Source organism: Phaenicophaeus curvirostris, chromosome 9, assembly GCF_032191515.1.
Source record: "Phaenicophaeus curvirostris isolate KB17595 chromosome 9, BPBGC_Pcur_1.0, whole genome shotgun sequence".
Classification (NCBI taxonomy): domain Eukaryota; kingdom Metazoa; phylum Chordata; class Aves; order Cuculiformes; family Cuculidae; genus Phaenicophaeus; species Phaenicophaeus curvirostris.
This window is the reverse complement of record NC_091400.1, coordinates 16,241,603-16,259,892: the sequence shown is the minus strand read 5'-3', so window position 1 is coordinate 16,259,892 and position 18,290 is coordinate 16,241,603. Positions and strand designations below refer to the sequence as shown.

Genomic DNA, 18,290 nt, shown 5'->3' with positions numbered 1-18,290 from the left:
GCCACCTTTGCTTATATATCTTTGGGAGAACCGTGCCTGAATGAGATAATCTTCCAACCTGGGAATCCAAGTACGCCCCTTGGGCTTGCCAGCTGAGAGGTAGGCTCATTCCAGACATGTTAACGAGCCGGATCTGGTGTCCAGGCAGGGAGGGGGGGCGTCAGTCGGGCGAGGAAGGCTGAGCCTCGCAGTCTAACCACACAGAGTATGTGAATCGGAATGAAATGTGAGCTCATCATTCCTTTGGCAATGACTGTACGGCTCAGCAATGCAAGTCATTCTGTGTTCCCAGTGCCCACTAGGACAGCTGTCTGTTGATGTAGCATTATAACTTTATCCTCTCTTTTTTTAAAAAAAAACCTGACATTCAGATGACTGTAAGACACAGGGAATGGTAAGTGGCTTATGTACAATACTTGAAGTAATATCTTCCTGATAAACAGATTATGACCCCTTGAGTCTCAGAAAGCCATTCTTCTCACTGCTATTTACTGTTGAATGATAAACAATTTTAGGGGAAAGGATTTTTCTCATCATGATGGCAGTCTTCTATATTTGTTGGAAGGAATTCTCTGAAGAGATTACTAAGCCAGAATGATGTCTCTAGTGCTAAAAGGGCCTATGACATGATAAGTTACAATCCGTGTAAGATCTCAAAACAGCAAGCTTTGCATTTTTCTCAGACTTTTTCAGTGATCATAAGCAGAAAGTAAACTGTCCTATTATGCCAGAAAACCCCTAAAACTAACACTATTTTCTCAGGCGATATTTTCCTTTTGGATATAAGAGAATAGGAGCACAGAAGTGATTTGTTCATTTTAGAGGTAAGATGAGATACAGACAAATATGTACAGATGACGTGTGTGTTTTGGGGAAAAGGAGTTATTGGGTCCTTTGGAAAATCTGTTCTTGTGCATGGATCAGAATGGCCTGGAAGCAGAAGAATGAATGCTAACAGAAGGCAATTTTATAAAAGGAAGATGCACTAATATTTGCATTTAAATAATGTGGAGAATTGCCAAGAAAAATCAGTTCTAACATGCTACAATACTTGGAACTTCTCTCTGGTGAGGTATAAGCCTGGTTGTAGGCGTCCAGGTCACCTGGCTGAAATGAATACAGCGGCTCAGGTGCTTCAAGTACGACATGTACATACAGCAGCTCAGGTGCCTCAAGCACAACGTGTACATAAGTGCTTCACCAAATCAAGTTCTAAGTATCTTTGATGTTGTTTATATCATTAGCATCATTAGTATGCTGTGTTCCTGACACTGACCTTTCAAGGTGTCTCTCCTCTAAACTATCCCACAGTAATCTGAGTACACCCAAACTTGTCTTCTGGTGCCCATCATACCTATGCCCTCCCTTTCCGTGAAATGAAGCTGGACATCAGGTGGTTCCTTTACTCCTCAGAATATATATGACATTAGAGGATGAGCCCCGGAACTAAAATAGAGTATGTGGCAGCAAGAGAACCTTTCAGAACATTTTTTTCCAAACCTAAGTACAGCCAGGATATCATGCCCCGACAGTGGTATGTCCTGAATCATGCTGCTGGGCTTTTATTCACAGCAGTTTTGTACTCCTGCTATATGTCTCTATGATATGAGGAAGCTCAGTTTGGCTTTTTCTTGTTTACAAATGTGCAGCAACAGCTTATCTCAATCTGATTTGTTCTGTGATGCTTATTTAGGAGATTTTCTTGAAATCTACAGCCCTAACAAGGTGGCTGCAAAGACTGCTTTTGGTTTAGTGGAAGCAGACCACAGTGGAGACCTGAAGAGAAATGTAGGGGAATGCTTTAAGAAGAAAAATTGTTTCAGAAACTGTGGACTACCTCTGGCCCCACTGTATTTGAAGCTTACTTTTTGGGTTTTTTTCCTTTTTTTTTTTGTTTTTAAACAGCCTAATATATAAAACTGACTCAGCAAAACCTAAGCTGGAAGGTTTAAGTAGATCTTCTGCTGATGCTACATAAATCCACAACCAGAGCGGCTTTACAGTAAATCTCAGTGCTGTGGGGGGAAACACAAACCTGCTTCTCACATCATGAGTGCTGCCCACCCCCTCTCAGTTTACTTAGAGATAATTCAGTAATTATCTTTAAAACATTCTGTCCTTAATGACTAGAAGAGTGATAAAGAACAGAAAATTGTCGTCTTGGGATATCCTGAGTTTGTGTGTGAAAAGGTGGCACACAGAAACCCACTTTAACCAAAGACTGGAATCTGAATTAACCTAATGGTAAATGCTTTTAAGTAATATGTCACTTAAATCAAAGCAACGCTACTCAAATAGTAGAAATGCACTGATTCATATCAGCTAAGACTCTCAGCCCTCATGCTTGTCTCTATTGCTTGATATTGGAAGGGGAAAGCTGTATAATGAGTTTGCAACCTTGTGTTAGACTGTAAACACTTAATAACCTTTCAACAAGTGATTTCTTGTAAAAGTGGTTATAGCAAATGGTCGGTGGGAGATGTGTAATGGGAATCTGAAAAACTCTTGCCACTCTGCTAAAGTGTAAGGCCAGAGCAATGATCTGCAAGATGTAAAGCAGTCCGATACTGTCCTAAAAATCTTCACTGAGAAAAACACAAAAGGCAGTAGGCTCAGCATGACAGAGAGAAACCTTTATGGCACACTGTGTTCCCTGCTGTTGAAAGAGAAGTTGTCTGAATAATATGAAGTATTTTTGTAATTAATGTTTTAAAGAGTTTAGTAGTAGAGTGAGAGCATTATGTGTGATACAGATGATATTTGCCACCTCCTGTCAAGGGTTATTACCATAACGTTTTCAATGCCGTCACTGCTGTACCCACTTATCTTACATTTTCCAGCACTCTGCCCTTGGCTCTGTCCTTGCATCTCAAGATGTTTTCCTTTGGAATGCCATTGTGCTTGGCTGTCTCTGTCCATCTCCTGCTTCTAAATAAGTAAAGGTGTGAAAAAATCGGTTGCTGAGGAGAGGTTACACACCTAAGAGGGTATTAATCCAGGAAACTACGTTCTTTGTGTGCAGTCAAGGATACATTCATACCCAAGGTACATGCAACCCATACCTTACTCCTCCCGGATGAGTGATCTGTTGGTATGTAATGGCTTGTTTATTTCTCAGTATGTGTTACCATCCAGCATGCCTTACATCTATCCACACGCAACAGAGCAGTAAATAATAGGACATTGCAAGAACTGTCTTTCTTCCTCTTTTTCAGCTGTTTTTTTTTCCATAAAAGGCAAGAAACGCTTTTGTTTGTCTAATACACAATTTTTTATATTTCTTGTCAAAAAGCAGTTTGGATATGAGTTAACTGTAATACGCAAATTATACCACTCATGCTCAAACTTTCTGAACATAGTGAGATAAATCATATAGATGTAGATGATATAGATGTGATAGATCTAGATCTAGATAGACGTCTTTCTGCTTTTTCTGAAGTGATCACAGAATTGCAGCATCACCTGGAGACTTCTTATCAATGCATATTTTTGTGTACAAAGCTGCTAAAGAGAAACACATTGTGTCCTTAGGGGAAAAAACGCCAAATCTATTTCACCTAGGAAAGTAAAGTTAGTTTTAAGTACAAAAATAGAATACAAGAAATTATTAAATTAAAGATGAGGCTATAACTCCATTTCATAGAATCATAGAATCACCAGGTTGGAAGAGACCCACTGGATTATCGAGTCCAAACATTCCTATCAAACACTAAACCATGCCTTTCTTCAGGTCAGCTGTTATCAAAGAAACAAAGAAGTCATAGTCTTAGCAGATGTCATAGCAGTTGCTGGTCTGATCAGCACAGTGCTTTGGTGTCAAAATCCAAGTCAGCAATGAGTCAATAGTTGCATCACTTACTGTAGGGCTTTAAAACTACTCTCCTCAAATGACGTTAGGGTTGGGGATTTCACATAATAGAAAAATAAATACTGTAATTTCTATTTAAAATCAAGGGATTTCAATTTAACTGAGTCTTTGAGATTTATCATGATGACATTTGTACGTCACATGTAGCTGGCTAATTCACCTTAATGGATCTCAGTTAAGCAAGCACAGCAGCAGAAAGGGTTGTTATCTGTGGTCAAATGATTTTATGTACTAGCAACTTGGCCTTCCTGATCAGTAATACAGGTCAAGGTCTTGGTCCTCCAGCACACCTTTGCCTGTGCTCTGGGTATCCTCTGACTACACTTTTGTGTGGTCAAGGAAATACAGTGTTCCCTCGGCTGCTGCAAAAGGGCTTTCCTGTGAAAATCTGGAGTTGTCTAATAGGTTTCTGCCATTCATAAATACTCCAGAACACCTCCAAGTCACTCAGGAAAGGAAAAATTCTTAAAGTAGGGAACTGCAGTAGAAGTTATTATCCTTACAGGGAGAGCATGCCTGGTCACTTGAGTCATGATCTAGCATGCATCTATGCTGGCCGACTGCTCTGCAGTAAAGCAAAGCCAATTGTTTTGACTGGCAGCAAGGGAGAATTCAGCTTCACTCCAGAGAGCTGTGACAATTTTTAACTGTGTTTTTATTTCACAGTTCACATTGTTATAGCTTTGATTGTTCCTAAGCGTCCCCTTTCACCCCAGCAGCACAATGCCATTTTGCTCTGTAAATGTAAGGGGATGCTATAGTTTTGGGTGACACAAACATCCCTATGAAATGTTGTTTACAATGTGCAGGACCGTTCTTTATTTATGCAGAAAAAATCTGGGTCCTGGCTGTTCCTTGCTCGACTTACACAGCAAAAGTAGCAGCTGAGGATACACAGGAGGGTTCCATCAGGCAGCAGTGCCAAACTTCATGGACTGTACGTAAGGGAGTGTTGGTTGCTGCAAACTGGCTGCTTCAATTTTGGGAATGCCACTCTGCGAAGGTGGCAAGTTTTGTTCAGGGCTGCTTACCAGCAGTGGCCAAATGATATCCATCCTTTGCTTTTCCCTGCAGTGTTACATTACAGCACGTGTTGAAGCAGTTGTCTAATGGGCTCCCAAAATCTCTCTCTCCAGGTGGGATTGACTAAATTACCGTCATAAGCTGCAGTAACAGGAAGCACCTTGAGAAGCCATCTATTCCAAGTTTCTGCTCAAAACAAGATCAAAATGGAATTCAGGTAAGGTTGCTCAGGGCTTCGTCCAGTCAGACCTTGAAAGCCTCTAGGGACAGGGGTTTCATAACCTTCCTGGCCATCCTGATCCAATGCCTGAGTATCCGCGTAGTGATTTTTTTTTCCTTATATAGAGTTGAAGCGTTTCCTGTTTCAATTTATGATCATAGTCTCTCTTCCAATAAACTTCTGTAAAGAGCCTGGCTTGCTGTCTTGGTCACCTTCTCGTAGGCTGCTTTTAGTTCCCCTGAAACATGGTCTTCTCCAGGCTGAGGAAGTCTGGTTCACCCAGCTGCTTTTTACTTGGTAAGTGCTCCAGCCCCTGACCATCTTGGCACTGATTCTACATCAATGTTTGGACATGTGATGAAAATACTGAGCGATGTTGTACCAGGAACTGATCCTTGTGGGAATCTGCTGGAAACAGTTCCACTCGTTACTCTCACCACTTTGTAATCTGTCAGTGAGCCAGCTTTTACTTCTTTCAAAGCGTGTTTTTTTAAATCATACCAACACATGTCATGAACTGAAATGCTTTGGTGAGACTCAAGTTAACTGCATTAACGTGATTGCTTCTCTCAACCAGATCTTTCACACTGTGGAAAGTCTTGTTTAAAAAGATTTGCTTTGCATCCAGCCACATGGCTAGTTCCATGCAATATGTTTGATTCTTTCTTGTTAAAGCTTTGGTTAACCTTTCCCCTTGTTTTCCCAGAATTGTGTCAGGTCAGCCTGCCTTTAGTTCTTTTTCATCATTTTCAGCCAGTTGAAATATCCTGGGAGCTAAGATAAAACAGAAAGGGGCTCCTCTCCTTTACTGGCACTGAGACTGGCCTGTGGGGTCTTTGGATGCAACCCAAGTGAATGCTCTACATCAGGGATGATCCTGTATCTTGTGAATAAAAGGGAGCTCAGGGAATTGAGGTAAGAAAGAATCAGATGGATTTTTCTTAAAATATGAGTATGTTTTCAGAGAACATTGATTTTGTAATCTTTTAGCAAAACAATTTTATGTCACAACACTGGCATAATATGTGCATGGAGATGTAGCATTTCTCATTTATTGAAACCACATCCTCTATAATATTAGAAACAGGTTGAGGAGATTTTAAAAATCACTATTACCTTGACAAAAACAATCCTTTAATTTTTTTTCTTTTAACATATTGCAATTAAAATGTAAATGCATAAATCTTTATCACATTAAATTTGCTGAAAAGCTTTCCCTCCCTTCATAAGATGAGATTTCATTGGCAGTAAGATACTATTGGATTTGTATCCAAGCTATTTTTAAAAAAAATTATCTCCTTTGATTGCCATAATGCCAGTGAGGGTGGAAAAGCATTGATGCAACTTTGGGATGACATTACATTACATTATTTTGACCATCGTCTTGGGGCTAGAGGGTAAGTATTTCTGTGACTGCAAACACAGATGGAAAAAACAATTTTCTCTTTCTCATCAATTTGTTATAGGTACAGTACATATACTAAAAATGCAATTTAAGTTTAATTTTAGAGAAGAGAGTAATCAAAAACCAACCAACCAAAAAAAACCCTCCCTGAACGCACCCTTTCTTCTAAAATATCATAATCAGAGCCAAATTTGAGTCAGATGATGCAGTTGGAAAAAAACTTTTGCTCCTCTGAAACACACAGAAGTTTTACTAGAGTCTTTTATGACAATTTGGCATAGGATTTCTCTATTCTGTTTTACTTCAGGAGAAAATGTAGGGAATGGATGAAAAAGGAGGAAAGAGGTGTGAATGATCTAAATTGATTTCTCTGGGCCTATGAACTGCCATGTACTCATCTGCAGGCACTATTTATAGTAAGTTGTTACTTCACATGGGAAAATACAAAAAAAATTCCCCATAGCTGTTTTCTTTCAGCAAAGGCATCTTCATACCAGAGCTAGCTGGATAAGGAGACCATGGGGCATCCCTTTTTCCCCCAAAAAATCTGTTATTACCCAAATTAAGGAGCTAAAAGTTGACTAGGCTGTAACTAGCTAGTTCTTGCTGAGGCTACACTAAGCATAAATAACTTGCATACCCTTTAGGAAATTTTGTATGATGAGCTTTGCATTTTTTAATGTTTTTTTAGACCATCTGTGTGGCAAAGCCAATGTAGGGTTAGGCTATTCTCGCTAAAGCATGACAGAAACACCAAAGAGAGCCTTCTTTTTCCTCTCCTCAGGGCATTGGTGGGGGAAGGATACAGGACACCATTAATCCAAATGAAACAGGGAATTTCATGGTGAAGAAAGGTAAAAATGGACACATACTTTCATTTTTCTGATGCACACAAGAAAAAAAATTTAAAAACAAGATACTGAGAGCACTGAAGGGCACTCTCATTTACTTATGCCCATCTTTTCAGACAGCCAAGGGTTCTCGCTAGGTGACTGCAGAGGTGAATGCATTCAGTGAGATTCCCATCTGAGCAGAACTTCTCTGCCTTCTCTGACTCTCTGATTCAGTCCACTGTGTTGTCTTTATTTCAAGTGAGTGGCCACTCAATTCTCTTGAGTAACCTTAGGTGTTTGTAACATATTGCATGAGGAGGCGGGGAAGGGGCACTGCTTTCCCGGCTAGCAGCATGAGTGGGAGAACTGGTCTGGAAATAAGAAATCACCAGATATTTGCCAAGGAACTGCAGCTTGTTATTTTATTTTGGCTAGTTATTTTGTTTTCTTCATGCAGTCTCTCTGCAATTCTTAGCTTTAGCAGAAAGTGAAAGAGAAATGCTGAAACATTACATGTCTCTCTAAATTCCACTGGGCTCCCAGCTTTCATGAATTGAGGAAGAACAGGACATCTCAGACTGACTTCCAGCCCAAATAGGTGTAGGAAAACATTTTTTCTCCTTTTCAATACTCTCGAGCCTTGTTTGTCAAAGGTCAAACTCATGGTCATAGTCTTATATTACTTATATTACTCTTATATTTTCACATGTTTGCTTGACATGATAAACTGCTGAGTTTGTAGTCAGGAACAGATGAATTTGTAGTTATCCTCACAAGTTCAGCTCTAAGTGTTTGAGCACAGAAATCATGAGAAATATTTTCCCTCTCTTCGGAGGTGGAAAAAATATTCACGTTAAAGATATATGATGTTTGCCATCTCCTACCAGAAATTCCTACCAGGTGACAGAGACCGGCGCAGATGAAATACATAAGAATTGTTGCTTTGATCAAAAGTCAGACAATCAATAAGTCAGCAACAAGAGTAAAAACATATTCCAAAAAGATACAAATAAAGCACTGCCAAATGCTTTGAACATCTACCCAGCAACAAGAACACTTTTGGTTTATGCTGCATTATACAATGGTCATTTAATTTCTGAGGGCTATTGCCATGTGCAGCTTCTGTCCCAGAAGCACAAACACAGGGACTTGGAACACTGGATTTGGGCTACTGCCTCTAGTAAAACTTAAAGAATTAATCCCAGGAGCATGCATCCCTGCTTCCCTCAGCTTAATGCCTCACATTTCATGGAAAATTGAATCGGTTAGTGCTGATGAGGTTAGAAATGATGCTACTTTCACAGAGGATTTTTAAGGGAGAAAGAGCACTGCATGCTCTTCATGAAAGCATCTTCTTGTCGGAAATGAATACTTATTGAATGAGGTCACAAGGCATTACAGTATCAGTCACAGGAACCCCCAGAACTATTAAGCAGGCCTCCAGCCTTTTGAACCAAATGAATTAATTCCAAGTGAAATATTAGAACTATCAGTGCTAGTTGATTGAGAAAGTCAAATCAACTACTGAATGCACTTTGCAAGTGCAGCAGACTTTCTGCTTATGATTTGCACAATCAGGAACTAGTGGGAGAAAATGGTAGATTTTACCTTCAAATGAAAAATGTGTAGTTGAAGCAGTGCCCAGATATGAAATCATCAGGCTGTAGTGCCAGATCTGTCTTTTACTGTCTGAAGAATTTTTTTCAGAAATGAGGAATAGTCATGTGAATGTGTTTTTTCCAAAGAAAGAATTTCTAGGCAACTGCAGCATTAAAGTGCTTAGATTCAGAGAAGTCCTACCCTTTCTGCTCTGAAGTTAGTATCAAGCACCTGCAAATACTTCTGTGGTCCCAGAGCCACTGAAGAACACGTGTTGGGTTGCCTGCTTTTCTGATGCTGAAAGCGAAGTCAGAATGCGTCTTCCCACACTAGCTGTAAGTTAACAAAAGAAGAACCAGCCTTCACCTTTCATATCAGATGATGGAAGGATATTTACATTTGTAGTAACTTACGACTTTACTGTTACATCTTATGCTGACCATTCAAAGAACTACTTTTTTTTAATGGAGCTGCATAAGCAGTAGTATACATGTGTTTATTATGTTCTAGGGCAAGAAACAGTTCTAGAAAACAGATGAAATCAAATCCAATTTTGCTTTTATTGTCTTTATTACAAGTTGGTAAATAATTAGCTAGCAAATCAAAGAAACCAGCAGCCTTGCTGTCTGATTATTCCTTTCCTACTCTGCTGTAACATGTCACCTGCTCTTTCTAAGATTGACACCACCTCCACCACTTGAAGTACATGTCCAATATCAGAACTCTTGGTGCATGCATGAAAATAATAATTGCATGTTTATTTGGTGGCTGGTTGTTACAGAATGAAGTCTTCGAAAAAGCTGTCTTTATCTCTGGGTGCCAGAAGTCATTCATAAACAAAACTAGAAAAAAACATAATACCTTGAATAAGGGGTTAAAATGTAATTTTATTTTTTTTTCAGCTGCACATTTGAGAATTGCACTTGTTAATCTCTTATCAAAGCTTCTATTTTTCTTTGATCTAACTATAATTTATTGAGAGTGTTTGCCACAGGCATCTGTAATCCTTCTTTAAATCCCCCCATGCGTTCCACTCTGTTCCAGGCAGGCCTTTTTCTATCCAGCATGGTGAAGGTATTCTCCCCTTTAATTGCATGTGCATCTCCCATTTATCTCCGTGGGAGTTACAGGCACTCACATATATATGAATAGTCCCTTGACGTGTATGTTTTCTTTGTATTTTGTTTTACACGTTCATTAATTAATATGCTACTCAGGAGAATCTCAGTTGTCTATATAAATGGAGCCTTCAGAACATGGTGAAAAGATAAACATTTTCTTCCTTGTTATTGTCTAAGAATAATGGCAGGGACATGTGGTAGCAGCTTTCACAGGGTGATAGTGTTACATTGACACCTGTGCGACATTTTTATAACATTAAGAGGGAAAGTTTTGAACCTTGGACTAAAAGCTGGAAAATGGTGGAACCTTTGCCAGTTTTAAAGCAATCCAATAGTCATTCTGTATTTGCAGTGAAGTATTAATCTTCCTTACTTACATATGACATTTTGCATTGCTGGGCCATCCCAAAGCCATTGACTTGGCTGCATTGAGAAGTACACTTCTGAAAAATGTGACTAATACTTTCAGAGACTAACACACCCATTTCTTACTGAAAATAAAAACCAAGCATAGTGAACTTAGCAATTCCTTAGCTGTCAGAAATTATGAGGGAGTTAGGTGCCGACTTGGAAACAGCCTCAAGCTCCACCAGGGGAGGTTTAGGCTAAACATTAGGAAAAAAAATTTCACAGAAAGGGTCATTGGGCACTGGAACAGGCTGCCCAGGGAGGTGGTTGAGTCACCTTCCCTGGAGGTGTTTAAGGCACGGGTGAACGATGTGCTGAGGGGAATGGTTTAGTGTTTGATAGGAATGGTTGGACTCGATGATCCGGTGGGTCTCTTCCAACCTGATGATTCTATGATTCTAACTTGCAGGTTCTTGGCCTGAGTGCGCCTCCATGTTCATATCCGAATCACAGTTGGATGGAAACAGTCCATGTGGCTATATAGATTTTATTTTAAAGCATAAACCTGTAAATGCATAACCGAACAGATGAATATTCAAGCAATTCTATGACTAAGATAAATCACTGCACCATGTTAATCTAGTCAGGATGGGTATCACTGTCCCTGGGTCGCCAGTGTCAGGAACACCAATGCGTTGTTTTGGACTGTGACTTCTTGATTTGACTCGATGATCCAGTGGGTCTTTTTCTACCTAGTGATTCTGTGATTCTTGCTCCTCAGGTCCCCATAGTGAATCACCATACAAAGATGTGCACAATGGCTTAGCTTAAAGAGCACTGCTATGCAAGTGTTCTTCTTTCTCCCATTCTATGGTAACATAAGTTCTTTCCAGAGATATAACATGCAGATGAGTGACGAAGCATACACAGCAGATTTTCAGATACAACAAAGTCTCCTCACTAACCTAGTGACAAGTCAGTGTTTATCCCTAGGAAGTTATTTAAAACTGTTATTGCATCATTGCAGGTGAATCAATAAAAACTTCATAAAAATAGGTGGTGGTGCCCAGATAATGTAAAAACATGGTATTCGAACTTCTGTTTCATCTTTGGCCCTTTTATCTCACACGGTTGTTCCTGTTTCTTATCAGTGCTAGAGGCCTGGTCAAGGCTGAAACATGTAACAACAGGTGATTCACTTTGTTCACCTGCTTCTCACTCAGGTGGCTTTTCCATGGAAGGCACTTATGTGTGGCTTCAAATCATACCGGCAGTTCAAGGGACAGAGGAAGAGGTGTGCTTCAAGTCTTGCAGAACATTAACCTCTCATTTGCTTTGTGTTAGAGACTGCCTTTTCAGAGTTAAAGGCCAAATGCTGCTCCACACATTCTGGATTATCAACCTTATCCTGTCCTTTCAACATAGACATTTGTTTGAGGAAGAACCAGGCCAGCTACTGAGCATGATCTTTTCCAAACATATGAAAGCAGGCAGTATGAGAGATGGCTGGCAAGAAAATAGAGCTTGAGGAAATAGAATGATGGAAGATCCAACCTCAGCAGAAATAATCTTGTATTAAAAAAAAACTCCAAACACAATAATGAGTAGCTTAATGAGTACTTTCTCTTATGCATGCATTTTCTTTAGGACAGTTACTTCAGTCATCACAACATTATTTGACACAGAACTTTTATTTTTTGTGCTGGAAGTTTCTTTTTGGTAATTTTCCCCTGCATCTGTACTTGGAGTCCCGCAGTCCCTCCTTTAGGGGAGATCAGTCAAGTCACTTGCTGGGGTGACCTAGAGACAGGCTCGTTGCCCGTGTGGATGCAGGGTCCTCCAGCAGTCGTCACATTAGTTGTGCATGCTATGAGCTTAAGGCAGGGAGCCTCGTTACTGGTGAAGGCATGATGGGGTCATACAGCCTCAGAGCTGTAACACGTTACAGCAGATTTTACCCCAGCCCTTCCCCATCTTTGCTGCACCAATGAGCAGAGTAACTTTACCCAGAGGCCTTGTAAACATATAAGGATAGAACATATACACTTTCCACTAGCTGAGAGAACTAGGTAGGGAAAAACCCACTCTGCACACAGGGATTTATTTGTTTCTATGGTTATCATGAGTTGCAAATCACAACTAGTGTCCTTGTGTGAGAGCTAGTAATAGAGGCAGATTTGTTCATTTATGAGCTGATGGGTTTGACCACCTGGTGACAGACATTTGGAATATAGACCGCTAATCACAGTGTAAGGATCTGCCTATTTTGTCTTGTCAGAAATAGCCACAGGTACAAATTACATTAATTGAATCTATGTATAGAGTCCATAAAATGTAAGTTAATTAATAGGATATAGGTTATTGAAACATAACAAGACCTAATAAACTATTCACTGCAGAGAGAAGTGTTATCCCAGGAATAACCCGTGCTTTATCTTGCGATATTATGCCATAGATTCTGAATGTCTAATGGCTTTAGACCTTTTAGAAGGAACTATAATTCAGTACTTGACAAGGTAGTCAGAAATATCTTACTTGATTGGACATTTCAACTCATTTTTAATTGTTGTACTTCCAGCATTTCACTCAAGCAAATAATTCAAAGTTTTTTGGATAAACTGGTAAGTTTTACGTGTAGATTATCTATATTTCAGGGTATTCTATTTCTCTTTCCAGGGAATAAGCTTTTCAGTTCATAAATTACATGAGTTGAAGGCTATGGCCTAAATGCTACTGTCCCCTGAGATACCACAGATGAGTCTGAAGCTTCCCCCATAATCAGCTCTTATCTCAAACTGGCCAAAACCAGCTGAAGCTAATATGTCCAAGATGGAGATGATGTTAATGAAAGAAGCCCTAGAGCTATTCCATTGCTAGGTAGAGCACTATCAGTTAAAAGCAGAAATCCCAAAATCATAGATTAGTCTACAATGCCTTTTGAAACCCCAGTAACCACAAAATAGGTGCTAACTTCACATCTTTACATATGGTTGTGCCATAGTTACAGTGCATTTGACCTTGGTTGTCCCAGTTCACTTGAGATGTCAAACAACCATTTCACTCTCCCTTTGACCAGCACAAAGCAAATTTATCTCGCTCATATCCTGCTGGCTGTGTGCCATTAGTCAGTGAGGTGGCTTGTGAAGAACTGTCACAGGAGTCAAAGCACCTGTGTGAAAGGCATTCTAGATGCAATGAAAGGACCACAAACATCACTATGTTAAAGTGCACAGTTTGTGTCAAGGCTTTTCACCTCTCATTCAGGACAGTATTTGTCTAAAGTCAAGTAAACACAAACACTCAATCACAAGAATTTCCAGCTGGCAGGAGCAAGTTATTAATACCAGTACTGCTCACAGGGGAGAAATGGGAACAGCCACTCTGAAAAGTTCATCAAATGATTCTTGTTCTAAGCATGCATGAATTTCCACAGTCGTGTCTTCCCAGTTTGCAAGGACAGCTATCTGTGAGATTATTGATAGGCTGGTCTAGTGCAGGGAGCTCTTCAAGTTTAACATACTTTCTACCTCATTGAGATTACTTGAGCCTGAGAGGCGAAAAGGAATAGCTGCTAACAGTACCTTTTTTTAAAAAATGACATAAAGGTCCCAAGTGAGGAAGAGGAATCAAGTTAGAAGCACCAGTCAGAAGTGGACAAACTCAGATACTCTAAGGAGCTGAAAATGGAGTTCCAAACAGATTTCCCTGTCAGAGGAAGCGCAAGACCACCTATGCAGCCCCTGCAGCTGCATGTTGATGGAGCCATTAAGTCCAGGGAAAACATGTGGGGTTGGAAGCTCGCAAAGTTTTGGCTAAGGACTAATAACATCAGCAGCTGCTGACTCCCTTCTACTCTGGCTATACAGGGAATGCAAGCCCTTCACACTAGAAATTATTCCCAGCTGCAGCTGCTAGGTATTCATAACAAATGTCTAGTGGCTAAAATTGTGTGCTGTGGACAGTGTCATCATTCATGTCACATGGGGACAACTGTGTATTCCCCACTGAGGTTGGGATACTGAGTTGTCATCCTAACAGCATCTGGAGCCACGCTCCTAGACCAGGAACTGCTGTTATGGAACATTTGAGTTCTGATCCCTGCTGATGCCTTCTTTGTATCAAGTTACTGTTTTCTGACGATATAGATATACCAAAATCAGGTAGCTGCCTCTGGTGCCTCACTGCAAAAGGGGAAGTGTAACTGTAGTAGCCCTGCCCATGACTTGCATTTAAATCGGGTTTGACTCCAGATTACAGGAGGACAAGGTAATGCAAGCATGTCCTGTTCCAGAGTGCTTGCAAGTCTGTGCTTCCTAAGGCAGCTTTTTGTACTTATGCTTGGGACAAACTGGAGGAAACACAAGGAGAATTTATTCTGTTTATGAATGAAGAGTATGAGGTGCTGCTAACCAAAGTGATGTTTCTGCTGGATTGCTCTGAAATGCCTTTCTTCAAGTAATCCTGAATCAGTCTCTTGGGAAGAATATGGCTTTCTGCTGATTAACATTGCAGAACTGTTCTGAAAAATATTTGCATGAATCAGCCAATATTCCAAATCCCAGAATTCTAGTATCTCACAAAAATATGATTTTTGTTAGAAATAATTTTGTTAAGATGCAGTGAGATACCACAAAGAGCTAGATGACCAGAAAGTCAAACAAACACTGCACCAGAAAATGTGTCCTTTTACGCCACGTGAGCCCCAGTGCCTTCAAGTCACTTCAATCCAAACACAAGTGTGTGGCACGGTTGACCTGACTATATATATCACGTTCAGACACATCCTGGACATTCTGGACTTAGTGAAAGTATTTGGAACAACTCCGTTGTATGCACAGCAACTACTTGGCTGGGATTTCCTGATGTTCAGCAGCCAAATAACAGGGAGGTTTCCTTTTGAAGTGGTAGGTTGCATATTGCCATCCCAAATCAGTAGAACTGGTGCATCTGATAAATGTGTATGATTGTCTGGCTTTCTCCAACTCTAGACCTAAAGCTGACAGTTGAGTTTTGAACTCAGGGCCAAAGGCTCATACACAAGAGAAGGGAACATTCATTTGTTTTCTCTGCTTTGAACAAATATATGTTAGAACCCTGTTCTGCTCCTGTGAAAGGACAGGACATTGTGTTATACACTATCAACCTCTAAAATCTTCTGGGATATTTTTAAAATTACAAGAACAACCACATGATTTTGTTCTTGTTTACAGGACAAGTGTTCTCACAACTTAAACCCATCAACAAAGGGGAGTGTCGGGGAAAGCAGAATAGCATTTGGTTTCATTAACAGTCTAGTCAGATGAAAATATCCTTCCTATATCTGTAACTCAGGGTGTGTTGCTGGTGTTGTGAAGCCAAGCTGCATGTTGCTCAGCCAAGAGAGCAGCACTTCTGGCCTGATGTGTCACTGATGAGATTTACTAGATTATATTCATGTGTATAGAATCAGCGCAAAGAGGCACAGCAATGTTTGTTGTCAAGCATAGAAATGGCCTCATCCTGAAACATGCTGAGATTGCTTGCTTAGTGCTGAGCCACTAGGCTCCTGTGGGAGGTGATTGGAGCTGAAAGCTTTTGGTACATTAGGGTGCTCCCCATACAGAGTGATGTACAGGATCCTGCTTCTCAAATACTGGCAAGCCTTTCTTTCTTGCAGTTTAATTCTAGAATTTGGGACTTACAAGTATATTCTGTGTCCCCCTGCCATTACACACATAAATTAAAGTGCAGTTGTTATTGAGAGATAAGAGATAATCATAGAATCATAGAATAACCAGGTTGGAAGAGACCCACCGGATCATTGAGTCCAACCATTCCCTATCAAACACTAAACCATGCCCCTCAGCACCTCGTCCACCCATGCCTTAAACACCTCCAGGGAAGGTGAATCAACCACCTCCCTGGGCAGCCTCTGCCAGTGCCCAGTGACCCTTTCTGTGAAGAATTTTTTCCTAATGTCCAGCCTAAACCTCCCCTGGCGGAGCTTGAGGCCATTCCCTCTTGTCCTGTCCCCTGTCACTTGGGAGAAGAGGCCAGCACCCTCCTCTCTACAACCTCCTTTCAGACAATTTTGCCATAGCTGAATGAGCTGCTTCTGGTGCAAAGCAGGAAAAGTGTTTGTCCCAAGGGAAAACTAAAAGTTAGCTCAACCTTGAGTCAGTAATGCCTCTTCTCCTCTCTCTGATGATTTTTTAGACGTGCATCCTCTTTTCATGTACGAATTTCATCTTTCATTTTACAAAGAAACAGTTCCTGCAAGGCTTAAGGTTTCTTATATGTGTGAGAACTTTGTCTCTGAGTTTGACTCGGGTTTTGATTCGGGTTTCTGTTGCTGAAGAACTATCTTAGAAAACTATTGAAGTCAATCCATATCTTAATTGTTCAGGATTCCTAAATTCTCTTACAACTTTTACAGGAGAGTACTAAGTATTTTTATGGAGTCTTTTAGCTCAAGCTGACCCTCTTAATTGGATGCCAACAAACAAGCAATTTACTTGAAATGATGCATCTGGGAAGGAAGAAATCCCCCTAATGAGTTAGCAAATTCACAAACTTACTCAGAGTTTAGATTTACAGAGGATCTCAGGTTTTGGCTTTCATGTACATGAGAAGAATCCTTCCCAGTACCTCTGATCATGGTATCATGTCTGCATATATGAATGTCGTAAACAGATCGTACCAAATCCATTCACAATTACATTTCTTAAATTTACACTCACAACACAATTCATCATGAATGCCATTATACTAAAAATAAAAAGAATGGTCATTAATTATAATGAATGCAAACATATGCATTGCTCATTGCTATTCCTCTACTATTCTTTTGCTGTTTCCTGTATACCCTTTCTAACAAGTCAGTGAAAATGAATATCTAATCCATAACTTCTAATCCCTGATACTATATTCTAGCATATTAACATGTTCCTGAAATAAAACTCTTTAGTTTCTTATGTCACTTGTATTCTTCAACTCCCACTCAGATATTTGGAAGCATTTGAAGAATAGTAGATGTGATCATTTATGACACAAAAGACATCTATCCACAGGACTGCATTAATACAGGGCTGGTATTAATTTACATAAGGTAAGTACTTATAAAACACAATATACTTCTCTATGACAGCATGATTCAGTGTAATTTATTCACATTTATATCGTATCTTCTTAACACAAATGGAAACACTGTTATTTGCATAGCATTGTATTTTCATGAAATGGTGTAACAGTTTATTAGAAAACTAGGATGATATCGGTCAAGTCTGAATGCAGCTGCTTTTAACTAGAAAAAATAACATAGAAATACCTATTACAGGTCAGAGATAGTTAGAATACAACAAGCCTTGTAAAGAATCATTAACTGTGGTCTTTTGTTTTAAATCACAGCCATATCTGCACACTGCTAACAAGATGTGCTGCACTAGCAGGTGTTTCTACTAAGGACCACTGACCAACTGACCTCCTGGCAGAGAGCTTATAAGAGAAGAGGGGAGACCAGACTGCCTCTGTGTTGGAAAGCAAGCTGGAGTAAAGCGAAGTAGAGCAGCTTTGCGTAATAGCAGTCTCCTTTCTGGCTGAAGTAAGTGTTACCTTTGTTTTGGGTTATAGTTAAGGGAGATCTGCTCGCTTTGTTTATAGTAGTATGCTGTATCTTGTTTACTGTGGTTGTGTTTAATTGTTGTATGTAATGGTGTCTCAAAGGAGTTGTACTTTGAGATAATTACTTATGTGATCTGAGATGTTGTGTAGGTATTCAGATTTTGTTTGGGTGTTTGGATTCTGTTCTTCAACTTGTTGCCTTTGCCCGAGGTGACTGACTCAAAAAAAAAAAAAAAAAAGTCAGATAAAACTTCACTAACTTCTGTGAATCTGT

The 18,290-nt window shown here is 39.9% G+C and overlaps 1 long non-coding RNA gene across 1 annotated transcript; it reads left to right on the top strand.

Moving 5' to 3' along the window:
• Window positions 1-7,317: 7,317 nt before the first annotated feature.
• On the top strand, window positions 7,318-17,994 carry LOC138724220 (uncharacterized). The gene is made up of 4 exons (XR_011337991.1): window positions 7,318-7,370; window positions 7,484-7,607; window positions 17,401-17,504; window positions 17,804-17,994. It is a non-coding gene; the product is annotated as an uncharacterized lncRNA (long non-coding RNA).
• The last annotated feature ends 296 nt before the right edge of the window (window positions 17,995-18,290 follow it).